The sequence below is a fragment of the Dermacentor variabilis genome, chromosome 8 (assembly GCF_050947875.1).
Source record: "Dermacentor variabilis isolate Ectoservices chromosome 8, ASM5094787v1, whole genome shotgun sequence".
In the NCBI taxonomy this organism is placed as follows: Eukaryota; Metazoa; Arthropoda; class Arachnida; order Ixodida; family Ixodidae; genus Dermacentor; species Dermacentor variabilis.
Window position 1 is genome coordinate 85,676,717 of NC_134575.1, and position 20,361 is coordinate 85,697,077.

The window sequence follows — 20,361 nt, forward strand, 5'->3', positions numbered from 1 at the left end:
CTAACCCTTTAAAACTAACATGCCGAGGATGATGAAGCCGCCTCTGACGAAGATAGGTCCTCCTATCGAAACGTTGGCCACCCTTTCTGAGGCACCTTATCCCTATTTATACCATTTATACTACAAGCACTTCTAGAAGGTGTTCGTTATGCATGGGTACGTACCACTGGGCGAATCCCTTCCCATTGCATAAGGATGTGCTGAGCGGTGTCCAGATTTTTTGCTGCAGCATACACATGGCCCATCATATTGCGATCAGTTGTTCTAGTATGTTTATGTCCTTATGCAAACAACCCTAGCATCAAGAAACAAGCCACAGCCCTTTGTGTTATCGTATAGATTTTCCGTTCTAATTTGTTTCTACCCGTTCTTGTAATACCCCATGTTTTTTTTTCGTTTCCATTCTTTACAGCCAATTCGCTGTCTTTGTTTCGTTCACTGTCTTTCTAGTGACTTCTGGTGTCATATTTACACCTTCCATTACCTTGTGCTTGGTTGCAAACTTGACTCGTGCTCCATTCGGTATCCGAGCTTTTCAGTCGCACTTTAGCCGCCCACTTTATCCGTCTTGGGCACCTTAGGCGCCCATTCATTTTTATACATGTTCCGGAGACTTTCCTCAAAACTAATTTTCCTCTCCGCTTCTCTTACTTCAAAAAAGGCCGAGCCCATGTCACCCTACTCTGCCTCAGTGGTGGTTTTTCCGTGGGCACCCAAAGTCAACCGGCCTACCGGTCTTTGGGTAAGTTCCAACCCCGACAAGAGATTCGATCTTAAGCACAAATGATTTTGAGGATGCTAGCGTTGGCACCGTTACTCCTTTCCATATTCCATGCACAACCTCATACTTATTGTTGTCCCAGAGTGTTATATCTTTCATTATTACTGAATTCCGCTTCCCCTTTATTTTCAGATTTTCTTGGTGGGTGCTTGAGTAAGTATTTCTTTTGTGTATGTATACGCCAGAGCATTTATTTTACCTTACTATGAGCGTGACTTGCTGTTGAATTGACACCTCATAATTACTCGTCTCTTCATTAAAGTTTCTAACCTTGATTTCTCTGTGCGAAACGTAAGGCCTAGATTAGTCGCCGCATTGCCACCGATATTTGCAAGTGTCTGGAAATATTTTGCATTGTCCGCTCGTGGCACTATGCCATCTGCATACGTCAGTCCGGGACCTTCTGTTGCACTATTTGTCTGTTCCACCTGCAAAGTACTGCGGCAGCAACAACAGCAGCGGTGGCGGCAGCGATTGCGGTTTATATAGAGACGATGCTAAGTACAGGTGAAGAATAATAAAGAAATGACTGTAATGTAGGTTGCAGTAATCATATTTAGTGTCACCGTCGTTTCTGGAACGACTTTTGCTATGATTCCATGTATCCATGTTATCTTCATATGGAAAGTAGGCAGAGTTTTAAATGTCCAACTCTGTGTACCTTCATCGTTTTGTTGCCTTGTGGCCGTGAGAGTGGCACATCAACTTCGCGCGTCACCATGCCTGTCACTGTTATAGACTGATGTATCTTCATATATTGGTGTTGCCTAACTTCTTTACAATTATGAGAGAAGCAGACAGACCACTGTGGTAGTCTATAATTGCTCTCACCTGTTATAGCGAAGGGATATCTTACCTGTTAATGTTGCTGCCTAATGTTTTGGCTCATCAGCAGTCGAATAATTGAAGGGTATCTCCTTTTTCTATACTCTGCTCCACGAAATGTCAATTAGCCACTGTACACATAGTAGGTCAGTCCTGGATCAACGGCTACCGCTACGGATAAGTATGATGTGAAGTACGCTAATTTATTTTGCACGTAGTTGGGAAATATTTTTGTTGAAGGTGAGGAACGCTGCCTTTCACATGAATCACATGGATAACATTAATTGTGGCATGCACTACTTGTAAGAAAACATCTGCATAACACATAATACATAATACAGATAATACATAAACGCGAACTGTAGTTTTTCAGCTGTTGGTACGTTTGTAGAACGGTGACGCAGAATAATAACTGAGGGCGGAATGGAAAGCTGGGCGAGTTAGTGAAATTGCAGAAAGAGACTTGTCACAGAAAAACAAGTCATAGACCTGGTGACAATGAGGAGGAGCCCTGTTTGTCAGCATTTTCTACCGGTAAGAGGGACGTGTAGCACAAGCAAGGCACAACGACGTCCGGAGGCTCATGCAGCAAACAAATGCAGGGGGCCGTGTTCGTGTACATGCGCCTTCTGATGTCCTTGGGTCTGCGCCCTCACCTCATGTCTTTAGGAACCCGGAAGAACCTTGCAGGGCTTGTTTTTAATATATTCGTGCACCGCTGCACGATGCACGAGCACTGCGTGTGGCGAAACGGGTGAAACATCGCGGAGCACAAGCACACAGCTATGTGGGACCACGAAACTGACGAAACTGCCCACGCTGGTCAACGCACAGCAGCGCAAGTTTCCCGATAACAGCAGATAACGTAACATTAAATTTTAGGCAGCGGGCTAAGCTGGCGCCGGGAAGCGGGCGCGTGCGAGGACAGTCGAAGGTGAGGGAGTTACGTGGGAAGGCAAGGGAAGGGGAGTTGAGAGGCGCGGCGAAATGGCGCAGCCTCCTGGATCGGGGTGCGCCACGCGAGCCGATCGACGAGGCCGTGCAAAAGAAGCGGAGTTGCTTTCCCGCCCTCTCGATGGATGGCGCCACTTACCTCTGCCATGGAAGGGGCGAAGTTTCCGAGGCCGGGTTAGGTCTCGAAACTTCTCGAGCCATCCTACATGACGAAGTCTTATACGATGCGGCGATAAACGAGTGCAGCCATACATCGCTCGAACGTTGCTTGAGGCGCTTGAGTTGCGGCGCACGAGCACGCATCTATTTCACGTTGCGCGTATTTCGCGGGTCTTTCTTTTTTCTCCGAAAAAAACAACCAGGCACACTTTAGCACGAAATAAACGCTTTATTCAGATGTTATTGTAGTTGCCCTACAACTATGTAATTGACATTTTTACGAGTCAGGCAATAATAAGAGTCACTAATAAAAGAAATTAATTAATACTTCGTGACGAAAAAACTACTGACTGTAAGTACACACGACAGCCGCTACTATGCAAGCCGTACGATTTTTCTAGAGCTCGTAGCTTTTTTAAGAACATTGGTCTACGTTAACTGGGACACCCGGTATATGCATATATATATATATATATATATATATATATATATATATATATATATATATATATATATATATATATATATATATATATATATATATATCTGTGTGTGTGTGTGTGTGTGTGTGTGTGTGTGTGTGTGTACACTTTTCCATTTTCCATAGGCATAACATTGAGTTTTTAAAAGTTGGATTTCTTCAATGATAACTGAGCTCTCGCATTGGGCAAGTGTAAGCACCAAAGCAAACCGAAGAACAATGTCATAGTTTGAATTGTAGCACAGTACAAAGAGCACAAGTAAGAAACACTACGTCATGGTTCTAGCCGTTCTGATGTAGTTTATTTGCTTTTCTTTTATCTGACCCAGGGCAACTGCACCGATGTCTACTGAAGAATGCATAAAAGACGCTGAACAAGTGCGTCAAACTTGTGCTAGGATAATTTTTAAATAAAATTGTGGCCCCAGAAACAAAGGTTGCCGCACCTTTTATATAATATTCTAGCAACAGCAACAACTGTCAAGAAAAAAGTACAAACGCTTGCGTGCTTGCGCAGTTTTTACATTTTTAATATAGAACGCAGCTTACGCAGTTGTTTTCGTATGCATAATATTGTAGACCGTTTTGCGCTACACTCCAGGTTACCGAGACTACCGGTAAGAACCGCAATATATTACTATCTATTTCAAACGGAAAAAGATGGAAACTGTTTTATCACTATACATGTTGAAGCTATATGTATGCACCAGACCCAGGACTATGTCGGATGATCATTTTGCCTAATTCTATTAGGATGTTTTACAATATTCAGTTGCATTGAAATAAAGTTTCGTACTATATGCTCCCACGGAAGCTAAATAGGTAGCTTATACAAACCACAACCAATCAAATGCGTCTAGCGATCGATTCTAATATCTCATTTTCTAGAGAAGCTCCTAACCTATTCCCATGCTTCTAAAAAAAGAATGTCAAAGGCCATTGAGTAGAATAAGGTAAGACCTGTTAGGTATAATCAAGATTATTGAAGTGTTTTATATGATCAAAGGGTCCACGTAACTTGTAAAAATAATTTCACGCGCACATTTGGAACTATGGATACCAATACATCAAACATGGCGTGAAGCCAATGAGGGTGCACTTCCTTCCCTAGCAAATTACCAACGCCACGTTTAATATCTGGAAATCTCGTTATTAGTGCCTTATCAATTAAGAATAATCTCGACAGACCTTGTTGCTGCTAGAGCTAAGGGCATCGTCCTGTCTTGATACCAACAGGTATGCGCGCGGTCTGCGCGTAGAGAGTGAAGAGGTCTCTGGAGACTTGCAGCGATGATGCTAAGTGGACACGATGTCACGCTCAATAACCTCTGCTGTAGGCTGGGCAGTGTTTTCGATGCCGCTGCTGGAGGAATGCGTTGTGCTCACGCAAATTAGCGGTTCTTCTGAGCTGCTATCTGCATGCCATTGATGTGCGTACAAGGGTCTAAGCGGAATAACTGTCACAGAGAAGCTAAATATACCAAATGCTGGTCTCACCTTTTTTTCTTGCACAATCGATGCGCATCGCCTGCAACGACGATACCGGCACCCTTCATTGTCTCACTTTTCTGAGGTCCTTAAGCGTAACGACATAACATTATCTCGCTTTCAATGTTTAATGTTTATGCGAAACTGCCAATTTGGTTGCTCAATGTTATCTCTTTTTACGTTGCACTAAAATTCAGCGAACACAATCCTACAGGTGCCGATTGCTGCAGAAGGAGATTACGCTAAAACGCCGCTGATATGTTCCGCAATTGAAAAAAATGCATGTAATAGTTCGGTGTCCAGTTTTTTTTTTTTCAAAGGTGGTTATTAGCAACGTTGCTTCAAAAACGTGAACTTAGGGCTTTTTTGTTAGCACATGTAATGATGTAATGTCAATGCAAAGAACAACTGCATACGTGAACGTAACGACCCTCCCCCCTTGTGTACAAGGTAATATCTTCAAACATTATTAAATGTTAAAGTAAACCAGTCATCCTGTATATCTGTGTGCCTGTGTTTGCAGCTTTGAACACATGTTTTTAAAGACTTGATTTACGAAATGCTTCAAAAATTGTGTTTCTTTGTTCTTCCTGGTATCTTTCACGTTACCATTTAGGTGGTATCTTGAATACGTGGTATATTTTTAATGTGAAAGCGTTCAATGGCCCATATGATTGAAAAAGGCGGCGTTTGTAGTCTGTAGCACACAAATGGCACCTGAATATGCATTACCTTTGACCGCGACGCCATGTCACAAGCTCACCTCAACGGATCAGAAGCGGGAGAAAGAACAGCTGCTGCAACGATAGCGCGACAGGTGTTGCTTGAGAGGAGAAGGCGGCGCCGCGACGTGCATTAGGCTCGGTCTTGGCACGAGCGCTCCTCTGGTGGAGCAGAGGTAACGCTTCCTAGACAGCCGACCTGTGCACGTTGCTTGATGACGTCATGCTACTTGGACCGAAATTTCGACTGTTAAGCCCGGCGTGACGAAAGCAAAATCAGTCAAATTACCGCGGTTTACTCGGGACCATCCGGACTAGGATTTATGGCAGTCAGGCAAGGTAGCATGACGTAATGGATCGAAATTCCCAAGCGTTATGCTATCAGGAACCATTGGTAGAGCGAGTGAAAGGGAAGGTCTGTTGTAGCCTCAGCGCTCCTAGTGAAGCGTGATGCCAGAGGCCACCAAACGAGACGCCTCGCCCTACGGCCACTGCCAGGTCGACTGCATGCGGCAGCAAGCACCACAGGCTGGTGCTGCTTGCTGACTCGAGGAACACTCACCGCTATGACACATTACTCCCACCGCAAATCTCGAAGGACCGTTTGGCGCCACTCAATTGGACATTAATGCTTTCGCATTGACAACTCATAAGAAGGGCGTAGGAGTTCTGAGATTGTGTATCAACCTATGGGGATAGACAAGTGGCTACGAGTTGCACCCTTAAGCGAGTTTCCATGTTTAGGCAATCAATCACAATTTCAACGATTTCTTAGACTATATACCCTTGTTCACAAGACAGTATAATTTTGCTTAAAATAAAGAAGTGGGCAAGGGCAGGACATGTAATGAGGGGGGAAGATAACCGATGGTCATTAAGGGTTATGGACTGGATTCCAAGGGAAGGGAAGCGTAGCATGGGGCGGCAGAAAGTTAGGTGGGCGGATGAGATTAAGAAGTTTGCAGGGACGGCATGGCCGCAATTAGTACATGACCGGGGTAGTTGGAGAAGTATGGGAGAGGCCTTTGCCCTGCAGTGGGCGTAACCAGGCTGATGATGACGATAATTTTGCATAGGATTTCCTTGGTGCATGTCACACGTACGGACGGCCGTGCTTTCTGTGTCTTCGTTTTGCTGTTTTGCTGTCTTGGTCGACGATACTGCATAACCACAATAATTGATTGGGAGCGCGGAGCAGTACCTTCAAATCAGCTTTTTCTCAGCGTTTTTGAACTTGTGGAAATGCCTATGAAGTTGTAGTGTTTAGAACTATTCCGCACCTTTGCAAGTGCACAGTGATGCGGAATAAAGACAGAGTCATTTTCGAACCCTGTTCTATTGTGAACATTGAAAGAAATTAAAATAACCTCAAATATTTAAAGAAAGTTAATAAGCTGGCAGTAGTGTAAGTTAACGGCATTCAGTACGTCCACACACGAGCATGCCACGTGAATAAACAGGTTGAAGCAGTCCCGTGCTGAGAGGCATACAGTTCTGACCTCAAGGCACTGTAGAGTGCCTGTGCTTGAGTCCTCTGCGACAACGACACGTTCAGGCACGATCCATTAAGATTCTCGGGACGCATGGCACGTTCACGAGCAGCACTCGCCCGTGCACCTGTTTTCTTGCTTCCTTATGGAACTTCGGTGTCTGCTCCGATCTTCGCGCGCCAGTTAGATATTACAGAAAATATGGAACGACGCTGCTGCTCTGGTCGGTCTTTTCACGCTGCTGTTTTCTTGCAGCTGTGTGTGTGCGCGTGCGTGTGTGCGTGTGCACGTGCGTGCGTGCGTGCGTGCGTGCGTGCGTGCGTGCGTGTGTGTGTGTGTGTGTGTGTGTGTGTGTGTGTGTGTGTGTGTGTGTGTGTGTGTGTGTTTGTGTGTGTGTGTGTGTGTGTGTGTGTGTGTGTGTGTGTGTGTGTGTGTGTGTGTGTGTGTGTGTGTGTGTGTGTGTGTGTGTGTGTGCGCGCGTTCGTGCGTGCGTGCGTGCGTGCGTGCGTGCGTGCGTGCGTGTGTGTGTGTGTGTGTGTGTGTGTGTGTGTGTGTGTGTGTGTGTGTGTGTGTGTGTTTGTGTGTGTGTGTGTGTGTGTGTGTGGGAAAGATTGCTCCTATGTTTTTGCAGTTCTAAGTTGAAGCGAAGTTCCTGTTTGGACTTAGCTTCAAGCGCGGCAGTGAGACAAACGTTTGCTAACCTTCTTTAACCATGGTTTCATTGAGCGGACGTAAACGGTGCAAGGCTTTTTCGAGACTGGAAAGAAAAGTGCCAACAAACGTGCGTGACAGATATAGGCTATTTAATTGCTAAATATCTTAGATTAGGATTTACATACATTTCTTATAGTAGTTATAGTTCTACTAGCTACGCGCAAGAATTCTGAAACCTTGCCAACAAAGGAACGCACATCATTTTGGTGAGTTATAAAAAATCTACAAAACAATCTACACAACAATAACTCATTGCCATTGGCAAGCCATCAATTTAAGCCTTCAGGTTCCTGCTCTATGCTGCTAGAGTATGTCACTGAGTACCTTTGCAAGGCACCATCGTATGTAAATACTTTTCCACTTGACGTATAGAGTATTCTGGACGAAGTGAATTTTCTACGCGTGTAAAAGGAAAACACCTCAAACACATGTTCCACAGTCACCACGATATAGGGCTCGAAACGAGGCCGTGTAGTCGATAGGACATGCCGTGCGCTAGGGCGACAAGTAGACGACCTTGCAAAATAGAAAATAAGAAAGAACTAATTTTTCATTTTCCAGAGCACGTGCCTCGAGCAGTTGTTCGAGGAGAGCTGAAATTTCCCTGATCTATGTTTGGCGATAGATTTCCTGGTTTGTCCACAGCTCAGGTTACAAGGTAGCGAATGTTACAAATACTAGGCGGTAGGTACTTTGAACACTCATCATACAGGTATTCGGAAACCACTTGAGGCTTGCGAAGAAGGCAAGGATCTTCAATGTAACAAATAAGAAAAGTTAAAGAAGTGCAGGCGGTCAAAATTTCCGGAGTCTTCCACTACGGCGTGCCCCATGATAACATCGTGGTTGTTTTAATATAACAACCACGATGTTATTTAATATAAGTTATTTTAATATAACAAAGACTTCAGTACAATGCCACTTAACTGCGTCCCACCCAGTTCAAAAGCGGTGTTTACTCACCCACTCACGTGCTAGTTGATTGACCTATTCAAAGAGAATCTTGGTTTGGTTTGGTCCAACATTCACGCGTAGCTGGAATCTCGACTGTACCAAGATAAATTCAAACTTGGTGTTCCTTTCGATGGAAGATAGTGTTGCCATAAGCGTTTATGCAGGGATTGACTGGTTTGACCTGGATATCTCGCGCTACATATTGTACGAATGTAGTACAAAAAGGCTTTCTTTTAGTAGCTTTTCCTTCGCGCTACTTGTAGCAATGAATCTGTCCTAACTTGCCCAATTTCCCATTTTGATGATTGGAATTGAACTCTAGGATTTACCTGCCAAAACGCAGATTTGATTGTAAACACACCGTATTGGGGGCGTCAGGATTAATTTTGACCACCAGGGCGCTTTTAACATGCCCCCAATGCACGTGACGCGAAATTTTTTTCCATTTTGCCCTGAACAAAATGCGGCCGCCGCGGAAACATTTCATCCCGCGACCTCATGTTTAGCTGCGCAGCACCACAGCCGCTAAGCCACCGCAGTGGGTATTTTGCTGATGTATTGCATCGTATTTCGTGCCGACGAGCGCATGCTGCATACAGTTGTAAAGCATGCACAAGCAGTTAGAAAGTTATATAAATTGAAAACCACTCTGATAGCCACACATGTCTAAAATATTCAAGAATCTGTCGGAGTGCTGATTGGATCCTACTACTTTATTTTGCAGGCACTGCAAAGCACAGAATACACCTGAATATGATCTTTCGTTCTGCCTTGCTGGTAATATTTACGGGCTACATTATAAGGCATACATCTGCAAGAGTTCATATATGGCCACTGAAAATTGCTAATGGTTAGTATCTTTTGCTATACAGTCTTCCAAAAATGCCTTTTGCCAAACATACAGTAGCACTTGACGAATATCTCCAGCTAAAGCTGTGACCCATTTCCCGCCATGCTTCAGCGCCAACCCATTCTCAGGAAGGTAGCGACTGTTTTCAAGCAGTGGGGTTTAAGGCATACATGACATGGAGGACGATAATATCCAGACCTGACCCCAGTCACAGTACTGTGTGGTTTGTCTTACCTTCGGTGGAGTCGCTGACGAGTAGAAGACTTGTGTGAACATACCAAATTGTGACTTAAAAGTACACGGAAGAGTTATCGCCACAAAGGTGTTTCGGGTCCCAGCAGCCACCTTAACATGCGAGGTTTGTCACTGCGATGAAGCCTTCCTCTTCTCGTGCAACTGCTATACCTGCCTGTGTGACAAATAGCTGTTAGCGATGGTACAGGCTACATTAAATGCACTACCGCTCACAATATTGTTCGAATTTTAGTTTTTCTTACAAATACGACTATGATCTTCTCAAGTTGTACGAAATGACGCCCAAGTTAAAGACATCTAATGTCCAATAGAAGCAATTAGATGTGTAATGTAGCTTTATTATTGAGCTCAACCAAACGAGTGCAGCGTACATACGAGGTACGTTACCGTATGCTGTCAGTAACGCACTTGAGGCATCGAAACTATAGCTTTCGAATACACAGAACCTACACAACGCATTTCACGCGAATTTCTGCAGAGCAGACAATTTCATTCCCATTTGTGTTTGTCATGAACATTTGTCATTGTAACGTCAATACTGTTGAAGCCTTCACCGACCATATTGTAGTCCGTAGCTTGTAAGAGAATATGTCGCGATAAAAATGGCTTGTTTCGTGAGGTAGTATGCGACTGATTATCACTACCCTTCTGCTAGCATACTCACTCATGCTCAAAAACCAGGTACCGGACCAGAATAAGAAAGCAGGAAAGACGGTGAAAATTTCCGAGAAACAGAATGATTAGAAGAAACGAGCACTTACATCCGCAAGAATACCACTGAGAAGAAATAAAAGACACCCTTGTTAGGAGAGGGTAAGAGAAAATGAACAGGGAGAGGAGCGGAGGTGGTCTGTACGACCACCGCTGCGGCCGACAGAGAGACAGAGGAAAGGCAGGCAGGTTACCCAAAGGCGAGTTTCCGGTTTGTTACCTGCACTGAAGTGGACAATATAGGGGTTGTATAGAACACAAAGATCGAGAGAAGAAAAGAAAGAACAAGAGAAAAAATAAAAGGTAACAGAAAAGACGTTCCAATCACAGGTGTTCACACAGGCCGGTCACTCTGAACACGGACAGTAGCGCTTAAAAATATAGACGTGACGGGACGCATGGAAAACCTTGCCGCGCGCATCACGATGCTGGATTACAAGCGTTTAGCATGGCGAAGCACGGCGGCTAAAATAACGGTATCAGTATAGTCAGTGCTGCTGTTCTGCGTCCAGATGTGGAGGCTAAGCAAGAGCGTGAACGGCAAGATCCATGCAAGGATGGCATCATGTAATAAGTAAACAGTCAAGTACAACCGTGTTACCGTGTATAGCTCTCAAAAGTATAACCTGAGTATCTCCTCAGCTCGTTATCAGTAGTTTCTTATACACTATGCACCAATGTGCTTTGTGTAAAGTCTGGTTCTTGCTCAACAACTGGCGCCTCCTCTCGCACCTGCTACCATCGCTCTCGGTACGTGTCTTCTGTGCTGAAAAATGTATGTTATAAATGAACCAAAGCGATCATGTTAACATACATCAGAGCTATAATACTCTGCTTGGAACCCACTGCCGATGGTCTGGTTTCGCATGCAGGGCGCATAATGTTTCCATGAAAACAAAGCGATAACGTGAGAACAGTATTTAAGTCATCATTTTTAAATCCTAGCCCCACACAAAGCTATCCTTCATATATTCGTTTGGTATTATTCGTTCCCCTAGGAACAAAAATTTATTAACTTCACTTTCAGTTGTGAAACTAGTTAGTGATGGCTATGGTGCATCAACGTAGCCTGGTGCTGACCCGCTCATGTCAATTCGCCATTCGCTATGTACTTTATCCATACAAAAAGGTCGTAGTGTCGGCCGAAAGGCGAAGCACTCATTGCGATAGCAAATTAGTGGACAGCTAGCTATATGAAGTAAGGATAGTAGTTTTTTGAGCCATATAAGGTTGTAAATACAGGTATAGTACTATTAAATTAGCAATGATTGTGTCGTGCGCGCAGAAGCAATGTACACATCTCACTCGATGACTGCGGAAAGTCGCTGTCAAAACGCTGGAGTGAGCCAATACAGCAGTAGCGAGCGAATTGACCATCGTGCTGCGTCTTGCATCAACGCGAACTGGGCCGCAAAAATACAGCGCGCGAGAACATTCAGTGCCCCTTCGCAAATGGCTTTCCAAATACAGGAGCCCCCCTCCCTTCAAGAAGAAAGGGGGAAAGGCGAGCGGCCGCGCAGGCCGCCCGCAGTAGAACGCGGTCCCCCTCCCTACCCTCCTCCTGGATCGTTGCGTGAGACGAAAGATGGCGCGTTTCTTCCCTGCTTCCTTCGCTTGCGTGCGCGAGATGGAGCTGCGATCACCGGCTCACTCTCACCCGCTTTTCCTCGCAAGCTTTTATTCGCCTATAGAGCACACGACCACAATTTTATTGACCTTGGACTTCATGCGGAGCCTCACGGCGTCGTCGACGGCGACGGCAGAAATGCGCATGAGAAGTTCATATTTCTATCGCAATAAAAAGTGATATCTCAAACTGTATCCAATAGAGTCAATATCAAATTGCTGATTCTTGTCTACTGAAACAATGAAACCAAAGCTTTCCTGCTTCTTGGCAGACTCATGTTATTTTGGTGGATATTCTTTACCAAATAAGGCATGCCTCGACTTATCCGATCCTTGTTTAAGTTTGTGTTGCCGAACCAAAAAATCCATGCTTCAAATAATTGGGTAAGTTTTTATCATCAAGTTTCTCTTAGTTCTTTTTCCAGTTTATGCTTGTAAAACGTATGTGTCTAGCAATGGGAAACATAAAAGTATACAATTTCCGATAAGGGCATTGGGAGCGTGAGCTCATTGCGATAAGATAGACTAACAATTTATTACGAGGACAGAGATGTGGGCATGCTGGTAGTTTACTATGCAGCGCTGTGCTCTTCCTCTTTTGTTTGGACTTCTTTCAGCTGAATTCCTCATTCTTGAGCGATTTTTTTTAGTGTGTGAAGCCGTGATCGGCGCCGAATTGGAAGATAATTTGTCATCACCTTTGGGTGGTAAGAAAGCAAAAGGTAAGCGATGATTTTTTTTCTTGAGCGTAAGATGGTTAGCTACGTTCAAATAGAATTTTAATATACATAGGCGGCGCTAACGTATAGAATAAACTATTCTTTTAAAGGAGCCCTGTACGGACATCTATCGAAAACTGAAGTAACGGCACATGCGTCACAGCCATAACAATTAAAGAGCAATTATTATTGCATGAGTTATATATATTTAAGTTGAAGTCGGGAATTCCTTCCTCATGCAGATAGTGCAGAAGAAAGTGTAACTATTCACACAAAAAAACCTCTGAAGAGAGACCTACCCCCTTTGTAATATGATAAGCTTTTAGATTTAAACCTAGTGAGCTCCTGGTTATGATTGACCAACTCTGTAATTTCCTCAAACTTACGGTAGCTCTGGCACGGTAGCCAGCGCGAGCCCAGACACGGTAAATCACGGTTTTCTATGGCAGACGCATACTCAGCCAAATGCCTCTTCAGGCAGTTTGCGAGTCCATCCGATATATGTTCTTGGACGTGCCAAAAGTAAGGAATAGTCTAGGCCTGTCGTGCACTTGAAAAAAGGGTTTCACATTCTTTTAAAATTTTCACCTCACAGCCGCTCCACGCCTTAGTCGCATTCTCTTGAACTTTTCGCCCTACTGGAAAGCGCAAACTATTAACGTGCACAGGAGCTGAAACCACAATGTATATGATACAGCGACTAGCCACTTGTTTGAGGTGGCTACTACCTTTATATGCAAGGGACAGCGCACCGGCGCGTATTTTCCTCATCCTTTGCGCAACGTTTGTGCAAGCGGACACAATAGAGCTCCCTGGATAGCATGCACGCCTTAACTTAACCAGCTGGCTAGTAAAGCTGCATTTCATCGTGTGCACACATGGATTAGTTAATACAGGCCGCATACACGAAAAGCAAATGGTGTTGCTCACAAGCTTGGGGCGTTTCAGTGAGAAGAATCTGCCTGCAAAAGATATCATATCCTATGCGCGTGCAAAAGATGCACGCGCATAGGATATGCCGACAGAAAATGAGAATGTTTTTAGGGGGGGGGGGGGGGGCGTCGAGTAACTGCAGCCCACATTTTTATTACTTAACTGTAGCTTCACATTAATAAACTGCAACTTGTTTTGTCTAGGAAGCCGAAAGTTAAACTACAGTACAAGAACACGGTCCGTAAATTTATTAAACATCTTCAGGACATAAACGACCCCGGTATTGAATTCACTTTTCAAAAACGCAAAGTAATCATAGACGTAGAAATAATGTGCTGGCCGTCGTCACACAGTTGAATGAGCACAGCGCTTATGCCTATATCACTAATATCAGTGCTTCGTTTTAGTCAACGCCTCCTCATCAAAATGCCTCGAAACTGGACTAAAGGTCACCAGAAGCTCCAACTGTCGGTAGGCCAACTGGCACTTAGAGGACCAAGTGTTTGAGCTTTCCTTCAAAAGCAACAAGATCCGCAGATGAGGCAGCTGTAAATGTCCATGATGAATCGGGGGATGTAGAAAGAAGCAATAACCATGAAAAGCTTTTTGGTCTTTCAGCGCCTTTGACTGAAAGGCTTCACGAATCATAGCAGTCTCTTGCTGACATGGCCACATGACGTCCTTAGCCGCAAAGAAGCCGACCGCGAGTGCTTGACGCTGACTAATGTGGGATTTCCTGGAACTTAAAGTAAGGTTTGGCGGCCTAATACAGTCAAGAAGCAAAGAAAAGTGCCGAACATTCCTGTTGAATATTGTTACGCGAACGAAGGATTGAGACTAGAGACTATTTACAAAAATATTTACAAGGGGTAACTGCAGTGCTGAATAGTTCAGCTGACAGCTCGAGAGCCAGAGAGCGTTCGTCGTATTCGTCGGAGCGCCCGCGTGCATCGGCCACAAGGAACACGCAATATTGATGTATCATTAGCCCCGGCGGCACAAGAATCGTCCCGGGGCGTCTAAATATCCTTGATAACAGGAGAGTAATATGGTTTGAGGCGTGCGACATGCACAACGTCAGTGAAATTTGGGGCAGATGAGGCACTGGTACTGACTGGGGCTATTTCGTAGGCAACTACAGTCACGGCCAGCAGCACTCGATATGGGCCTGTGCACCGAGACAGGAGTTTTTCTGACAGGCCAACGTGACGGGTCGGGGACCACAGGAGTACCACAGATCCAGGCGAAAACTGGACGTCTCTGTGTTGGCGATCATACAAGCGCCGTTGCTTCTCTTGAGAGCTCAGGAGGCGGGTGCGGGCAATTTCGCGTGCTTGGGTTGCCGTGGTTATGGCGTCAAATGCATAATCGCTGGTCTCTGCTGTGGCTGATTTAAGAGATGCGTCCCGTGGCAATGTGGGCTCTCGGACGAACTGCAGAAAGAACGGGCAATAACCGGCAGTGTCGTGACGCGATGAACTATATGCAAAAGTGGCATAGGGTAGCGCAAGGTCCCAATCAGTATGGTCGGACGCGACGTACTTTGCAAGCATGTCTGTTAGGGTGCGATTCAGACGCTCAGTGAGACCATTAGTCTGTGGATGGTAAGACGTAGTCAGCTTGTGCTTGGTGGAGCAGGACTGCAGGATGTCGACTATGGCTTGAGAAAGAAATGTCCGACCACGGTATGTGAGAAGTTGGTGTGGAGCATTATGCTGCAGAATCACGTCGCGTGAAAAAAATCGGCGACATCAGTGGCGCAGCATGTTGGAAGCGCTCTGGCCACATTAGTCAAGTGTAACGCGTGGCGTAATCTGTCGCCCCAGCGACCCACTTGTTGCCAGACGTGGATAGCGGGAAAGAGCCAAGGAAGTCCAAGCCAACGCCAAAGAACGGCTCCCAAGGAATGTCGAGTGGCAGAAGGCACCTGGCAGGGAGCGTCGATGGTGTTTTACGGCCCTGGCATTTTTCACATGCCGCACCGTATTCCAGACGAAGCGGGCACGGCCGGGGCGAATGAAGCGTCGGCGAATCCGTTCGTAGGTGCGGCAGACGCCAAGGTGACTTGCCGTTGGTAAATCGTGAAGTTCATGGAGAACAGCTGACCGGAGGTGTATAGGAATGACGAGGAGTAGAGCAGGACCATCGGGGGTACATTGTGGTGGTATATTACACCATCCCGGAGAACAAACGGGTGAAGGGACGAATCAGAAGGCGAAGATTCCAAGACATCAACAATGTCGCGCAAAGTGGCATCACGGCGTTGCTCGTCGGCAACGTGTAGCAGCTGAGAATCGGAGAAAACGCATGCGTCAGCATCGGGGTCAGGGTCGGCGTGTGATTCGCCCACTGGATAGGGTGATAAACAGTCTGCGTTTTCATGTAATCGGCCCAACTTCTACTCAAGTGCATAGGAATATTCTTGCAGCCGCAGAACCCAGCGACCAAGCCGAGCGGCCGGTAGGATCCTTCAGTGAGGAAAGCCAGCAGAGCGCGTGGTGGTCCGTGATTATAGAGAAGTGCGTGTCATACAAGTACGGGCGGAATTTGGAAACCGCCCAGACGACAGCCAGGCATTCACAATCTGTTATCGAATAGTTACGCTCAGCTGCTGTGAGGAGGCGGCTAGCGTACGCAATAACGCGATTTTGACCCTGTTGGCACTGCGCTCAGACGGCTCCGATAGCGTAACCGCAGGCATCAGTACGCACCTCTGTAGAAGAGGACGGGTCAAAATGGGCCAGTATAGGTGGCGTGGCGAGAATCTTGATAAGGTGGGCAAACGCGGCAGTTTGTTGGGGGCCCCACATACACGGCACGTCCTTCTTCAGAAGATCAGTAAGAGGTCGGGAATTCACTTCGAAGTCTTTAACGAAGCGTCGGAAGTAGGAACAGAGACTTACAAAACTTCGGACATCTTTGACAGACTGAGGTACAGGAAAAGACGTGACAGCACGAATTTTCTTCGGGTCTGGCTGAATACCCGAAGCGTCGACGAGGTGGCCCAGTACTGTAATGTGCCGACGACTAAACTGACACTTCGAGGAATTTAGTTGGAGCCCAGCCTCGCGTAGGACTTGAAGAACAGCTGATATGCGCTCAAGGTGTGTCTCAAATGTAGGCGAAAATAGGAGAACGTCGTCTAGGTAGCAGAGGCATGTTGACCATTTGAACCCTTGAAGCAAAGAGTCCATCACGCGTTCGAAAGTGGCTGGAGCATAGACCGAATGGCATAACTTTGGATTGCTATGGAGCATCAGGAGTGATGTACGCATCTTATCTTGGTCTTACTCGCCGTGGTTGCTCAGTGGCTATGATGTTGGGCTGCTGAGCACGAGGTCGCGGGATCGAATCCCGGCCACGGCGGCCGCATTTCGATGTGGGCGAAATGCGAAAAAACCCGTGTACTTAGATTTAGGTGCACGTTAAAGAACCCCAGGTAGTCAAAATTTCCGGAGTCCCCCACTACGGCGTGCCTCAAAATCAGAAAGTGGTTTTGGCACGTAGAACACCATAATTTGCTTTTAATTTTCCCTTGGTCTTTTTCACCCACGGAAATCTGCCAATAACCGGCGCCCGCGTGCATCAGCAACAATCAACACGCAATATGCATGTATCAATATCTTACCGTAAATAATAACGTCGTCTCTATAACAAACGTATATATTCTATGTTAGTACATGCAACACGCGTCCGTAAATATTTCCAATGTCGCTGGAGTATTTCGCCAGCGAAACGGCTTGGTTGTTAAACTCAGACTGTCAGGCATTATGAAGGGCCACGACTAGTGCCATGACTGCATCGTTTTTTTGCAATACCCGAACCGCAGGCATAATGAGGACAAGTACCATGCCCCATAATCACAGTCAAAGGCGTCATCTATTCGTGGGAGTGCACAGACTATTTTTTTTTCGTCGGTCTTTAAGCGGCGATAAATCACAAATAATATTCCTCGGGAGCTCCTATTTCAATACATGTAAAAGGAAAATTTGTTTTACTCGGCAACCACTGCGCAATATTGGGCGGGGTATTTTTGCGTATAAAAGCAAAAATTAAAATCTAGTGACTGTTGGTTTCAAATGTTTGTTTTAGGTAGCAACGTTTTTACTAAAAATTGGCAAAAATTGAACATTTTCAGAAAACGGTACTATCAGGTTTACAACTCTGTAACTCAGCAATCAAAAATGATATCAAAATTTAGTGAATTGCATCTAATAGTACATCTAAAGCTTACAAAATTGATATGTCACACATGAATTTCAAAAATATAGTAATATGAAATACAGCTTTTGCAGAACCCTTTTACGCAACCTAAGAAATTCACGTAATTAGTCCGCTTTAATGGGTGCCGTTTACAGAACCCAGATATCTTCTCTTGAGGCAGAGCTATTAATTTTTAAACGTCGTGCTGCAATTTTTTTTCAAACTTTCCATTATCTTTCTAACAATTTTCAGGTCCTAAATCGAAATTCTGGTTCCAATAGTCACTAGAACATTTTCTCTCAAACGCAACAATTTTCATTAAAATGGGTCGAGGTGTTGTCTCAGAAAAACATTTTCGCCTTTTATATGTATCTTTAGACGCAGCGTCGGAGCCGGGCCCGCGCTAAAGCTCCCTCTTCAGGTGACGAGGCTGCTTAGGATCTACAGTACTGGTACATTATTCCTTTTTGTGTCATTTCTTCGTCTTGCTCGACATTTACTATTATTTTCAATGACAAAACGTGGTGCTTCATTTTCGCTTTTGATAACGTGGTGAGCTTTAGCGTCTGCATCCTCAGGGACAGAACACCATAAAGTGTTAAAAAAAGCTTTTTTTTGTATACGTGTTCTAAGCATAAAACTAGCTCTAAAATTACTTTCACAATTCACAATTCCCAATTCACAAAATCACAATTCAAAATGAGGTATTCAAACACTGGCATTGCGTTGTTTCTTTTTTAATTTCCAGGTGCCCGCTTCCACAGGGACTTAAGGTAACAGCAAAACCAGAGGATTCATTCTGGCCCTCATGTTGCACTACAACGGGCGCCTCGAGGCGTCCGAAACGCAGGGAACGGTCACTAAGTAGTTCAACTACTGCACCGAAAAGATCCAGACTGCGTCGTGACCAGTCTTGAATTTTGTAAAGCGGACTTTCGCGCCCTGATACACAAAGGTGTTTCTTCGTTTACTTTCACAGAAGGAAATGCAAGTAGAAAAATAAAGCAAGGAGCGACATCAGAGCTATAAGCCGTGCTACATGATGAACGTGTTGGAAAGCAATCTTTTCAATAATTCAGTTGCTTCTTGTAATGCGAAATATTTTGTTGTGTACCGACAAAAGCCATGATAACAATCACAAATTTATTATAAGAAAAGGAATTGAGTGAGCGATGAATTTAGTGGTATATCTCAAAAAGCAGCAATCCTGTGCCCCTTTTGTATTTCTCAAGATGCCTTACAGTAGTAAGGTATGCGTCGCAGATGCAGTGTCATTTTTTTAACCGAACATTCTTTTTTTTTCATAGCCTACAAATGTTTGCGAAATACATCGCTGTATACGAGTTATGTTTTCAGAAATACAGAATTTACAAAAGAAGAACAGTAAAAGAAAACAGCAATCCATTAACTCATCAACTACTACCATTATATATTACCTTGCTACCAACCTCAAGGCCCGAGTTTATATTGGAAAGTTGAAGAAAATCTGCTTGTACACAGAAATACGGGACGCCACCCTACTCTTTTTATTTGGCTGGTTACGTACGTGCCACTATGACACGCGTCTCTGTGCAAGAACCTGTAGGTAGTATAAGAGTGGCATATAACAAAGCTGCCGTCGTCCTTCCCTCAGTGTACGAACTTAATTGGCCGCCGGAAAGACTGTGTGCAGCGAGGGTATTGTTCGTAGTCATGATTTTAATAGTTTCTGATTCTCCTGCCCTCTGGAGCAGACCTATGCACAACAATTGATACGTGTACCATCAGGTGACATGCCATCAAAGCGGCCGTGCTTGACGTCTCATGTGGCGAGAACGCACCAGTGATGCCGTGTGATCGACAGTACGTGTCTCCACGGGGGAGCAGCTCCTCGCCTATCGGACAAAATGCGTCTGGACAAAATGCCTGAGCGCTAATTTGTGTGGTTGAAAGCCGCGCCGAAAACTTGCAGCGTGGCTGAGTGTGAAAAAGAAGTGCGCACTGCTTAAAGTCACATTGTCACATTGGTAAAGTCACGAAGTAACATTGCTTAAATGAACCGCAAATCTCGTTTTTTTAAGAGAAATGTATGTAGCTTTGTGTAGTTGTGTCGTGGTCCCTTATATATGAACGCAATAATAAAGGTAGCAATGCATCGTTGTGTATCAAGTTTGATTTTTTTAGCCTTGCAGGCAATAAATAGCGTAATGTACATATACAATTAGCATGGGAAATTTTCCTGTGTAGGTAGCTCATGTGCACAGATAACTTAGGCAGCCGTCAAAGAAAATCAGAATGAAACTCAATAGCTTGTGCTAAGTAATCAAAAACATCCGGGAAATAGACTTTCCTTAAAGATAATGGTGTTTTTGCTGTCAACATTCAATTGTCAAAATAATATATACATTGCTGTCTTAGCGTTGACATCTAACATATTTACCCTAAGCCACTTAGATAAATGTTCAAGCAAATATTAGCCCGTGAATTAAGACCGTCATAATCTGCCCCGAGGAATAT

At 44.8% G+C, this 20,361-nt stretch overlaps 1 long non-coding RNA gene across 1 annotated transcript; it reads left to right on the forward strand.

Moving 5' to 3' along the window:
* Positions 1–3,752: 3,752 nt before the first annotated feature.
* On the forward strand, positions 3,753–20,136 carry LOC142591159 (uncharacterized). Its single transcript, XR_012830368.1, has 5 exons — positions 3,753–3,817; positions 9,293–9,418; positions 12,283–12,394; positions 12,661–12,732; positions 18,614–20,136. It is a non-coding gene; the product is annotated as an uncharacterized LOC142591159 (long non-coding RNA).
* The last annotated feature ends 225 nt before the right edge of the window (positions 20,137–20,361 follow it).